Source organism: Triticum aestivum, chromosome 3B (assembly GCF_018294505.1).
Source record: "Triticum aestivum cultivar Chinese Spring chromosome 3B, IWGSC CS RefSeq v2.1, whole genome shotgun sequence".
Taxonomy (NCBI): Eukaryota; Viridiplantae; Streptophyta; class Magnoliopsida; order Poales; family Poaceae; genus Triticum; species Triticum aestivum.
The window spans coordinates 824,920,448-824,930,307 of record NC_057801.1 but is presented as its reverse complement, the minus strand read 5'-3'; the positions used below and the strand labels follow the sequence as shown (position 1 = coordinate 824,930,307).

The 9,860-nt window shown below is 46.0% G+C and overlaps 1 long non-coding RNA gene across 1 annotated transcript; it reads right to left on the bottom strand.

Moving 5' to 3' along the window:
- Nucleotides 1–4,493: 4,493 nt before the first annotated feature.
- Nucleotides 4,494–9,620, bottom strand: LOC123066873 (uncharacterized). Its single transcript, XR_006431462.1, has 4 exons — nucleotides 9,161–9,620; nucleotides 8,885–8,993; nucleotides 5,105–5,185; nucleotides 4,494–4,669 (listed from the first exon to the last, which is right to left on the bottom strand). It is a non-coding gene; the product is annotated as an uncharacterized lncRNA (long non-coding RNA).
- Between the last annotated feature and the right edge of the window lie 240 nt (nucleotides 9,621–9,860).

The following is a 9,860-nucleotide window of genomic DNA, read 5'->3' as shown; positions in this document are numbered from 1 at the left end:
TGTTAGCAATTGCCACATTCTACGATTATGAGATATGGCAAATGGACGTCAAAACGGCATTCCTTAACGGCTTTCTTAAGGAAGAATTGTATATGATGCAGCCGGAAGGTTTTGTTGATCCTAAGAATGCTAACAAGGTATGCAAGCTCCAGCGCTCCATCTATGGGCTGGTGCAAGCATCTCGGAGTTGGAACATTCGCTTTGATGAAATGATCAAAGCGTTTGGGTTTATGCAGACTTATGGAGAAGCCTGTGTTTACAAGAAAGTGAGTGGGAGCTCTATAGCATTTCTCATATTATAAGTGTTTTTCAATGAAGGACCTTGGAGAAGCTGCTTACATATTAGGCATCAAGATCTATAGAGATAGATCGAGACGCCTCATAGGTCTTTCGCAAAGCACGTATCTTGATAAGATATTGAAGAAGTTCAATATGGATCAGTCCAAGAAGAGGTTCTTGCCTGTATTGCAAGGTGTGAAATTGAGCTCGGCTCAAAGCCCGACCAAGGCAGAAGATAGAGAAAAGATGAGTGTCGTCCCCTATGCCTCAGCCATAGGGTCTATTATGTATGCCATGCTATGTACCAGACCTGATGTAAATCTTGCCGTAAGTTTGGTAGGGAGGTACCAAAGTAATCCCGGCATGGAACACTGGACAACGGTAAAGAATATCCTGAAGTACCTGAAAAGGACTAAGGATATGTTTCTCGTTTATGGAGGTGACGAAGAGCTCGTCGTAAAGGGTTACATCGATGCTAGCTTCAACACAGATCTGGATGACTCCAAGTCACAAACCGGATACGTGTATATTTTGAATGGTCGGGCAGTAAGCTAGTGCAGTTGCAAGCAAAGCGTTGTGGCGGGATCTACATGTGAAGCGGAGTACATGGCAGCGTCGGAGGCAGCACATGAAGCAATCTGGATGAAGGAGTTCATTACCGACCTAGGAGTTATTCCCAGTGCGTCGGGCCTGATGACTCTCTTCTGTGACAACACTGGAGCTATTGCCCTTGCCAAGGAGCCCGGGTTTCACAAGAAGACCAGACACATCAAGCGTCGCTTCAACTCCATTCGTGAAAATGTTCAAGATGGAGACATAGATATTTGTAAAGTGCATACGGATCTAAATGTAACTAGATTATTCACTCTAGTGCAAGTGGGAGACTGTTGGAAATATGCCCTAGAGGCAATAATAAAATGGTTATTATTATATTTCCTTGTTCATGATAATTGTCTATTGTTCATGCTATAATTGTATTAACCGGAAACCATAATACATGTGTGAATACATAGACCACAACACGTCCCTAGTGAGCCTCTAGTTGACTAGCTCGTTGATCAATAGATGGTCATGGTTTCCTGACCATGGACATTGGATGTCATTCATAACGGGATCACATCATTAGGAGAATGATGTGATGGACAAGAACCAATCATAAGCATAGCACAAGATCATGTAGTTCGTTTGCTAAAAGCTTTTCTAATGTCAAGTATCATTTCCTTAGACCATGAGATTGTGCAACTCCTGGATACTATTCATGATAATTGTCTATTGTTCATGCTATAATATTTCCTTGTTCATGCTATAATTGTATTGATCGGAAACCGTAATACATGTGTGAATACATGGACCACAACACGTCCCTAGTGAGCCTCTAGTTGACTAGCTCGTTATTCAATAGATGGTCATGGTTTCCTGACCATGGACATTGGATGTCATTGATAACGGGATCACATCATTAGGTGAATGATGTCATGGACAAGACCCAATCCTAAGCATAGCACAAGATCGTGTAGTTCGTTTGCTAAAAGCTTTTCTAATGTCAAGTATCATTTCCTTAGACCATGAGATTGTGCAACTCCCGGATACTGTTCATGATAATTGTCTATTGTTCATGCTATAATATTTCCTTGTTCATGCTATAATTGTATTGATCGAAAATTGTAATACATGTGTGAATACATAGACCACACCATGTCCCTAGTGAGCCTCTAGTTGACTAGCTCGTTCATCAACAGATGGTCATGGTTTCCTGACTATGGACATTGGATGTCATTGATAACGGGATCACACCATTAGGAGAATGTTGTGATGGACAAGACCCAATCCTAAGCATAACACAAAATCGTGTAGTTCGTTTGCTAGAGCTTTTCTAATGTCAAGTATCATTTCCTTAGACCATGAGATCGTGCAACTCCCGTACACCGTAGGAATGCTTTGGGTGTACCAACCTCACAATGTAACTGGGTGACTATAAAGGTGCACTACAGGTATCCCCGAAAGTGTCTGTTGGGTTGGCACGAACCGAGACTGGGATTTGTCACTCCGTATGACGGAGAGGTATCTCTGGGCCCACTCGGTAATGCATCATCATAATGAGCTCAATGTGACTAAGTAGTTGGTCACGGGATCATGCAATACGGAACGAGTAAAGTGCCTTGCTGGTAATGAGATTGAACGAGGTATTGGGATACCGACGATCGAATCTCGGGCAAGTAACGTACCGATTGACAAAGGGAATTGTATACGGGATTGCTTGAATCCTCGACATCGTGGTTCATCTGATGAGATCATCGTGGAACATGTGGGAGTCAACATGGGTATCCAGATCCTGCTGTTGGTTATTGTCCGGAGAGGTGTCTCGGTCATGTCTACATGATTCCCGAACCCGTAGGGTCTACACACTTAAGGTTCGATGACGCTAGGGTTATAAGGAAGATTTGTATGTGATTAACGAATGTTGTTCGGAGTCCCGGATGAGATCCTAGACGTCACGAGGAGTTCCGGAATGGTTCGGAGGTGAAGATTTATATATGGGAAGTCATCATACGGTCACCGAAAATATTCGGGGGTATACCGGTATTGTACCGGGACCCTCGGAACCCCTCCGGTGGTCCATCGGGTGGGTCCATCTGCCCCGGAGGGCCTTATGGGCTGTAGGTGGAAGGGAACCAGCCCCAAGTGGGTTAGGGGCCACCCCCCCCCTAGGGCTCACGCGCCTAGGGTTGGGGTGAACCCTTAAGGGGGCGCCCCCCTTGGCTAGGGGGGCAAGCCCCCCCCCCCCTTGGCCAGTGCCCCCCCCCCCCTCTAGATCCCATCTAGAGGGGCCATCCCCCTTCCCCCTTCTCGCTATAAATAGAGGGGTGGAGGGAGGGGTGCAGCACCACATCCAAGGCGCAGCCCCTCCCCTCCGCAAGAGCTTGGCGAAGCCCTGCTGGAGAACTGCCACTCCATCACCACCACGCCGTCGTGCTGCTGTTGGAGCCTTCTTCCTCAACCTCTCCCTCCTCCTTGCTGGATCAAGGCGCGGGAGACGTCACCGGGCTGCACGTGTGTTGAACGCGGAGGCACCGTTGTTCTGTGCTTAGATCGGATTCGGCCGCGATCTGAATCGCTACATGTACGACTCCTCCAACCGCGTTCTTGCAACGCTTCCGACTCATGATCTTCAAGGGTATGAAGATGCACTCCCCTCTCTCTCGTTGCTAGTTACTCCATAGATTAATCTTGGTGATGCGTAGAAATTTTTTAATTTCTGCAACAATCCCCAACAGATACATGGCTAGGGGTGACGCCCCTCGCGCTCCAATATCCTTCTTTGTATAACATTGTTTAGCATAGAGACGCTTACGTTGCAACAGTTATGCAGTCAACTCCGCTCAATATTCAATTTAGGAGGACGCTAGTGGGAACCCGTTGGGAAGCTTGGCTCAATCTTGTCAGAAGATTGATGGATGTTCAGCTGTCTCAACAGCCCGATCATTTGTGCTGGGAACTAACTAAGAACGGTGAATTCTCGGTTAAATCCATGTATTGGGATGTTATCAACTCTAGTGTGATTCCTAGATCGAAACACGTTTGGAAAGTTAAAGTTCCTTTAAAAATCAAAGTGTTTATGTGATTTGTGCATAAACAAGTTATTTTAACTAAAGATAATTTGACAAAACGCAATTGGACACGATCTACCAGATGTAGTTTCTGCGACCAACACGAATCAATCAAACATCTCTTTCTGGATTGTCCTCTGGCAAAAAATTTGTGGCGGTCGGTTCACATAGCTTTTAACATTACTCCACCGAATTCTATCAACACGTTATTTGGGACATGGCTTGATGGGATAGATTACGATATAGCGACACATTCGTGTAGGAGTATGTGCTTTATTATGGGCAGTCTAGCATTGCAGAAATGATTTGGTCTTTAGCAGAAAAACAAATATTTATTTTTTGCAGGTTATCTTCAGAGCCACTGCGTTGATCTATATGTGGTTGCTACTCACTCCGACGGAGGCCAGGGAGCGTTTGGTTACTGGGTCTACCCGATGGGAGATGGTAGCATGGGATATTTTCAACCGGTTTGGATGGCGGTCATGTAATAGGATAGGCATGTAGTGCTGTTATCTTTTTATGCCAGCCGGTTGTGGCTTTTCCATTTTACTTTTTAGCTCTTGCTGAGCCTTTTTTCATTCATTGTTCGAGACTTGGAGACTTATGTTGGATATTTTTCTTATTAATAATATTGGCTGCATGCATCATTCTGATGCAGAGGCTGGGGCGTACCCCCCTTTTCGAAAAAAAGAACATGCAGTATACCTACTTCCAAGATGGACAACCTAACCACCAGATAATAGTAATGACTGCCCTTGGCGGCTACAAAACTGGCTAGTAACCTGAAAACAAATAGCAACCCCAAGCACTAAATTAGCCTTGTAAAACAGTAAATAAACAAAGCAAATAATAGATCAAATTAACCAGGCAAAGCACAACAGCAATAATAATCAAACAATTCGTACATCATACATAGAAGCCACATTTTACATAGGAATGCACCTTCCTGACAGCACACCCATGGAAGCCGAGTGACAACTACCATTTTCTAGAGATCGTATCTGCCATGCAATTGGTTTGCTTGGTAACCACTCTAACACGACATGGGTAAGCAACAAAACAAAATAAGGAAGAAAAAAAAACACATAAAGAGCATGCAGAACAACGGTCCTCGGTTCTACCACAAACAATACAAGAAACCAAAAGCATATGCCACACTCCACTGCAGGCAATGCACATAGCCGCAGGAAAAATTGCAGACCGACACGGACAACAACCTTGGCAGAGAAAACTACATGGCGGTTCTCGATGGGAGGGGGATCACCATGTCGTAGGTGGTGCGTCTTGCCACGCGTTGCCTGCAAATAGGTGGGCAACCATATATGAGAACTCCAGCACATGGAAGGGAAGAAAAGGAGGTCATGTAAACATCTGAAAGCTGCATGGTGAGACACTTCTTACTAAACATTGCCTTTCAAAACAACCTGGTAAAAAAGCTAGGATACAAGGGCAATTTCTATTTTTTGTGAAGCTTACTTGTCCTCTCAAATGCATAGGTAGAAAAATAGATCAACCTCAACATTTAATAGAACTCAACAGAACAACCAACAACTAAATATCTGCTTATCATATAATTACAAACTGAAAACTGGGAACAAACACGGCATGCAAAAAAATCTAGCACCTAAGAAAGGCACTTTGATTTCACTGAATTGCAACCACGATAAGCACAGAGCCTCTTTTTTCTAACCAGCTGTGTGATTTGTTTGACCCTTAAAGTTAAATGACCGAACAGGGATTAATAAGAACAGACCAACAAACAGATCATGTAGTTAATCTAACAGACTGTGCGATTTTCCTAACCCTTAAACTAAATGACTAATGTTGGATTAATCAGACTAACACATAGATCATCTAACTAATGTAACCAGCGTGTGATGTGCTTGGCCCTTAAGCTAAATGACCAAAGCATGGACTAATCCAATAACACCAGCCCCCGCCAAATCTGCCCCTCCCTCTCTCCTCCAAAAGCCCCACTAATAAGCACAAAGAAACGAAAAGAAAAAAAACACCAAGCACACCCATTTGTGCAGATGAGAACAAAAACACAACCCTAGTAGGATGCAGCCAAGGAAGGAAAGGCACATGGCAGCAAACAAATAAGGCATAAAAGAAAACCACTAAAATCCACCCACAGGATAACACTCTGCCTCCACCAATACAAGAAACGACAAAGGAACGCACTCATTTGTTAGCGGGCTTTGCTACAGCTACGGGAAGTTTTAACGGAAAGTTGTTACGGAGATGAGGTGGAGACTTAGCATTCATCATGATTTTGGGCCCGCTGCTAAAATCAGAGAGCGAGAATCAATGAGATTAGAACACCTCATCCCGTAACCTTCGTCTGTAGGCTGAGCCCCGTAAGTCTAGCATTTTTGGTAGTATGCACACCCACACGAACGACACACACCGATGCACGAGCACTGGCCTAGATATGCAAAGGAACAACAGCTTAGAGAAGAAGCAGGCGAGGGGTCAACATGCAGTTCCCTGGACATGGACGAAGACGTGAAGGCCGCCACGGATCCAACAAGATCCAAAATAAGGAGCACCTGACATTACAAAGCAAAATAAATGTCAACATCACGGCTCAGCTGAAGTAGATGATGAAAACCGGGTCAAAACGGAGATTTACCCACAGGTCGATGAGCTCAGTAATAAATCCGGACCAGCGATGGGAAGAACTACAGATCTGCAGGCAAAAGAGACCCAAAATAAATCATAACCGACCAATCCAACGGGGAGAAAGCACAAGCGACGGTGGGAATCACCTTAACCAGCGTCATGGCGGGACAATTCCACGGAGCAGGCAACATAACAACAGAGGGGAGGGCAGCGAAACGAAAGAAGAGAGGAGGAGCGGCGCCACCTTGCCCTGCAGCTCCCTCCTGCGCGCGCGGCGGCGATGAGCGCGCGTTCGGCCACGACCACCTCACCTGGCTGCTCCCTCCAATGTGTAGCCCATCTTGCCCACCGATGCGGGTGCTCCTCCACGACTCGAGCAGTAGGGCCGCCGGCGATCTCGTGGGGAGGAGGGAGGCTCATAGGAGCAGGAGCGGCTGGGGCCATCCAATGGTGCGGGAGAGCATCCGATGGCGCGGGAGAGCGACGACGTGGCTGCTGGATGGGGAGAGCAGTGGCGGCGGTGGCTAGGGTTATCGGGGAGGAGAGGAGAGAGAGACGGAGAGACGGGAACGAAGGGGGCGAATGAGAAGCGGGCCAGCCGCCTCCCCCACCACATACCCGCATGGAGCCAACCACCGTCCACCATGCAGGCGGCCCGGACAGGAAAAGACGTAAAAGCCCTCGGCAGTGGGCAAGATTTACGTGCGGTGGCACGGGATATTTACTGCCGGCGCGCGCGCGACTGGACGCACAGGCCACACCCGCACACCCACTCGCTGACGGACGCGGCCCACCCCGCCGGGACCCCACAGGTCAGCGAAAACCGGTCAAACGGAAGGAGTAATCGACGGTGCGAGCCAGACGGGATCAACCATGCTACAGGGGGCGGGGATTCGATCCGACGGCCGACGTCCTCCCACCGCTCGATCGGACGCCCGGGAACCCATCAAGCAAATCGATCCGATGGCCGAAATGCTCTAATCGCTGTGAGCACCCGTAGCCCCCTTCGTCTCATCTTTCTGGATGAATGGATAACTACTAGCTATTCCTGTGCGGCGCCACGCTGCGCCCTGTAGATACATCATGTTTATGTATGTTGTCTTTGTTTTATCAAATAATTTCAACCTAAAATAAGAGAGCTACATGGATAAGCTTGTAATTACGAAAAAAGAAGTCGTACATAGAGGCAAATTGGAAAGGATATATTTATTATCACCATAGTGTCTATGTAATTTTTGGGACCCGCTATATAAACTCCACCTTTTTTTATGTGCATATGGTTTTTCGGAGTGAATAACATGACGAATGCATTATATGGATAGGCAATAGTTGTCACGTATACCATAAATGTACCGTTAATCACCGCTCATCGTGGAATGTAACTTGTCTCACGCATATGCAAAACAGACGCTAACAAACCCTCAACAATTACGTCATGAACACCCATCACGACCTACACATGCAGAACAGAAAATAATAGATCAGAACCATCTAACATAGTCACATCAATTCCTATAGTATTATACATGCACGTAGGCAAGTCATCCTCGGTGACCATGCCAAACTCAGAACATGCACCATCCAGCAAACAAATCGGAAACTACCGCCCCATGCCGTCCGACCTAGCTCGCTACGTGCACTCAGGCAGTGCAGCCCGCCATAATCCCCAACTATACAACATGGCTATACACATTATTTGATTTTAGGCTGCAAAAAAGCTGGAAAAAAACACAAATGCAGGAGTCCTGAAAGCATGGAAGCATCGAATTTTCCCACTGAAGACAGCAAGTGAATACACCAAAAAATAGGTCAAAAATGTGAAAGGGAAAAATAACAGGGTAAATAAACTTGGAAGAAGACCTATAGGGAGTAATCCCTCTCCGATCTAGTTTTTTTTCTCAAGAAAGCATAAAAAAACAGATATAAATATGAGAGCACATACAGAAAAATTGCACACTTCCATGTCTTACAGATACCGCCATTGGAGCTGAATTAATCAAACTGAGCGAGTTTATTGTATTAGCAAAAATACTAAGCATTTGATAATGCATGCGTGGAAATAAACACTTCTGACAGATTACTTAAACACCCAACAGCTTCTGAATTCTGTCGAAATCCATATATGAACACAAAATAAATAAGTGAGGAGTGCCTTTGGAGATGGAACTATTTACATCTGGAAAAATGAGTTAATCATGCTGCAAATTAGGATGCATGACTAAACATCTCACCAGGATGTTTAGTGAGGTACGATGTTCCTATTTAGACAATAATAATACTACAAAGTTGCTAGATGATCTTGCCTATTGGTAAATGCATGCTTATATTTTTCTTACATAAAAAACAGATTAATAGAGCATTTGTTATCATACCATCTCTTCAGTTCTTTTCTCTTGTCAAGAAACGCTCCAATTTTGCAACACGATCTCCCATAGGACCACGGACCAAGCAGCCCATCGGTGCTCTCACAGCCTCAGTTTCCTGCTTGCACATGATCATGGCAGCATGCAAGAAATGTCACTGATAGCATCACTAAGAAGTATCCAAGAAACAACACTGTTCCAATTTTTCAAATTACTATACATAATCATACGGTAAGCACTGCAGTAATTAATTAAGAACAGCTTAAGATAATGCGACGAATATACCTCAATGAAGCAAGGAACTGCTGGTCATTATCTCTGGAAAGCAACGCATTGAGTTTTTTTATCATTAGCACCTCTTCTCACGCGACACGCTCCTCTGGGCTTTAAGACCAGTACACTCGTAGTACTAATAGCAGCAGAAAGAATTGCTGAAAACTAAGAAGTCCATCTCGTTGTAGGCAATTGGTGAATCTGCCGGTGGAATGCGACATAAGGAAGTCCATGTCGTTGTACACGTGCAACTGGCGCCTTCCTTATGTACGAATCCAGGCGGCCACCGGCTCACTGTTCTTCCGGTGCGAATATGACGGCTGCGTCGTCTGCCTCGCCATGAACGGTCGCTGCACGCTGCCGCTGGAAGAGTTCGAATCCAGACGTCGAGGCGCTGCACTGGGTGGCAAGCATGCAGGGCCTTCCAATATCGCCGTCCAGTGCGCGCAGCGAAACATAAGGCTGGCAGCGTGCTGGCTGGGAACGAAGCCCGAACCTATTTATAGGAACGCAGGCCACCAGGACCATCGGCGACCAGAACAGCCGAGAAGAGCGGCGTCCGGAAATTACGGGAACGGCGGCACCGCCTTGATTCTCAGAACATGCGTACGTGCCGATATAAGAAGCCAATTAAAACACAGCCATCGCAACGCGAAGCAACCAGACGACTGAGATAGCGACCGCCTATACATCGGAGACCAACGGCTCACGT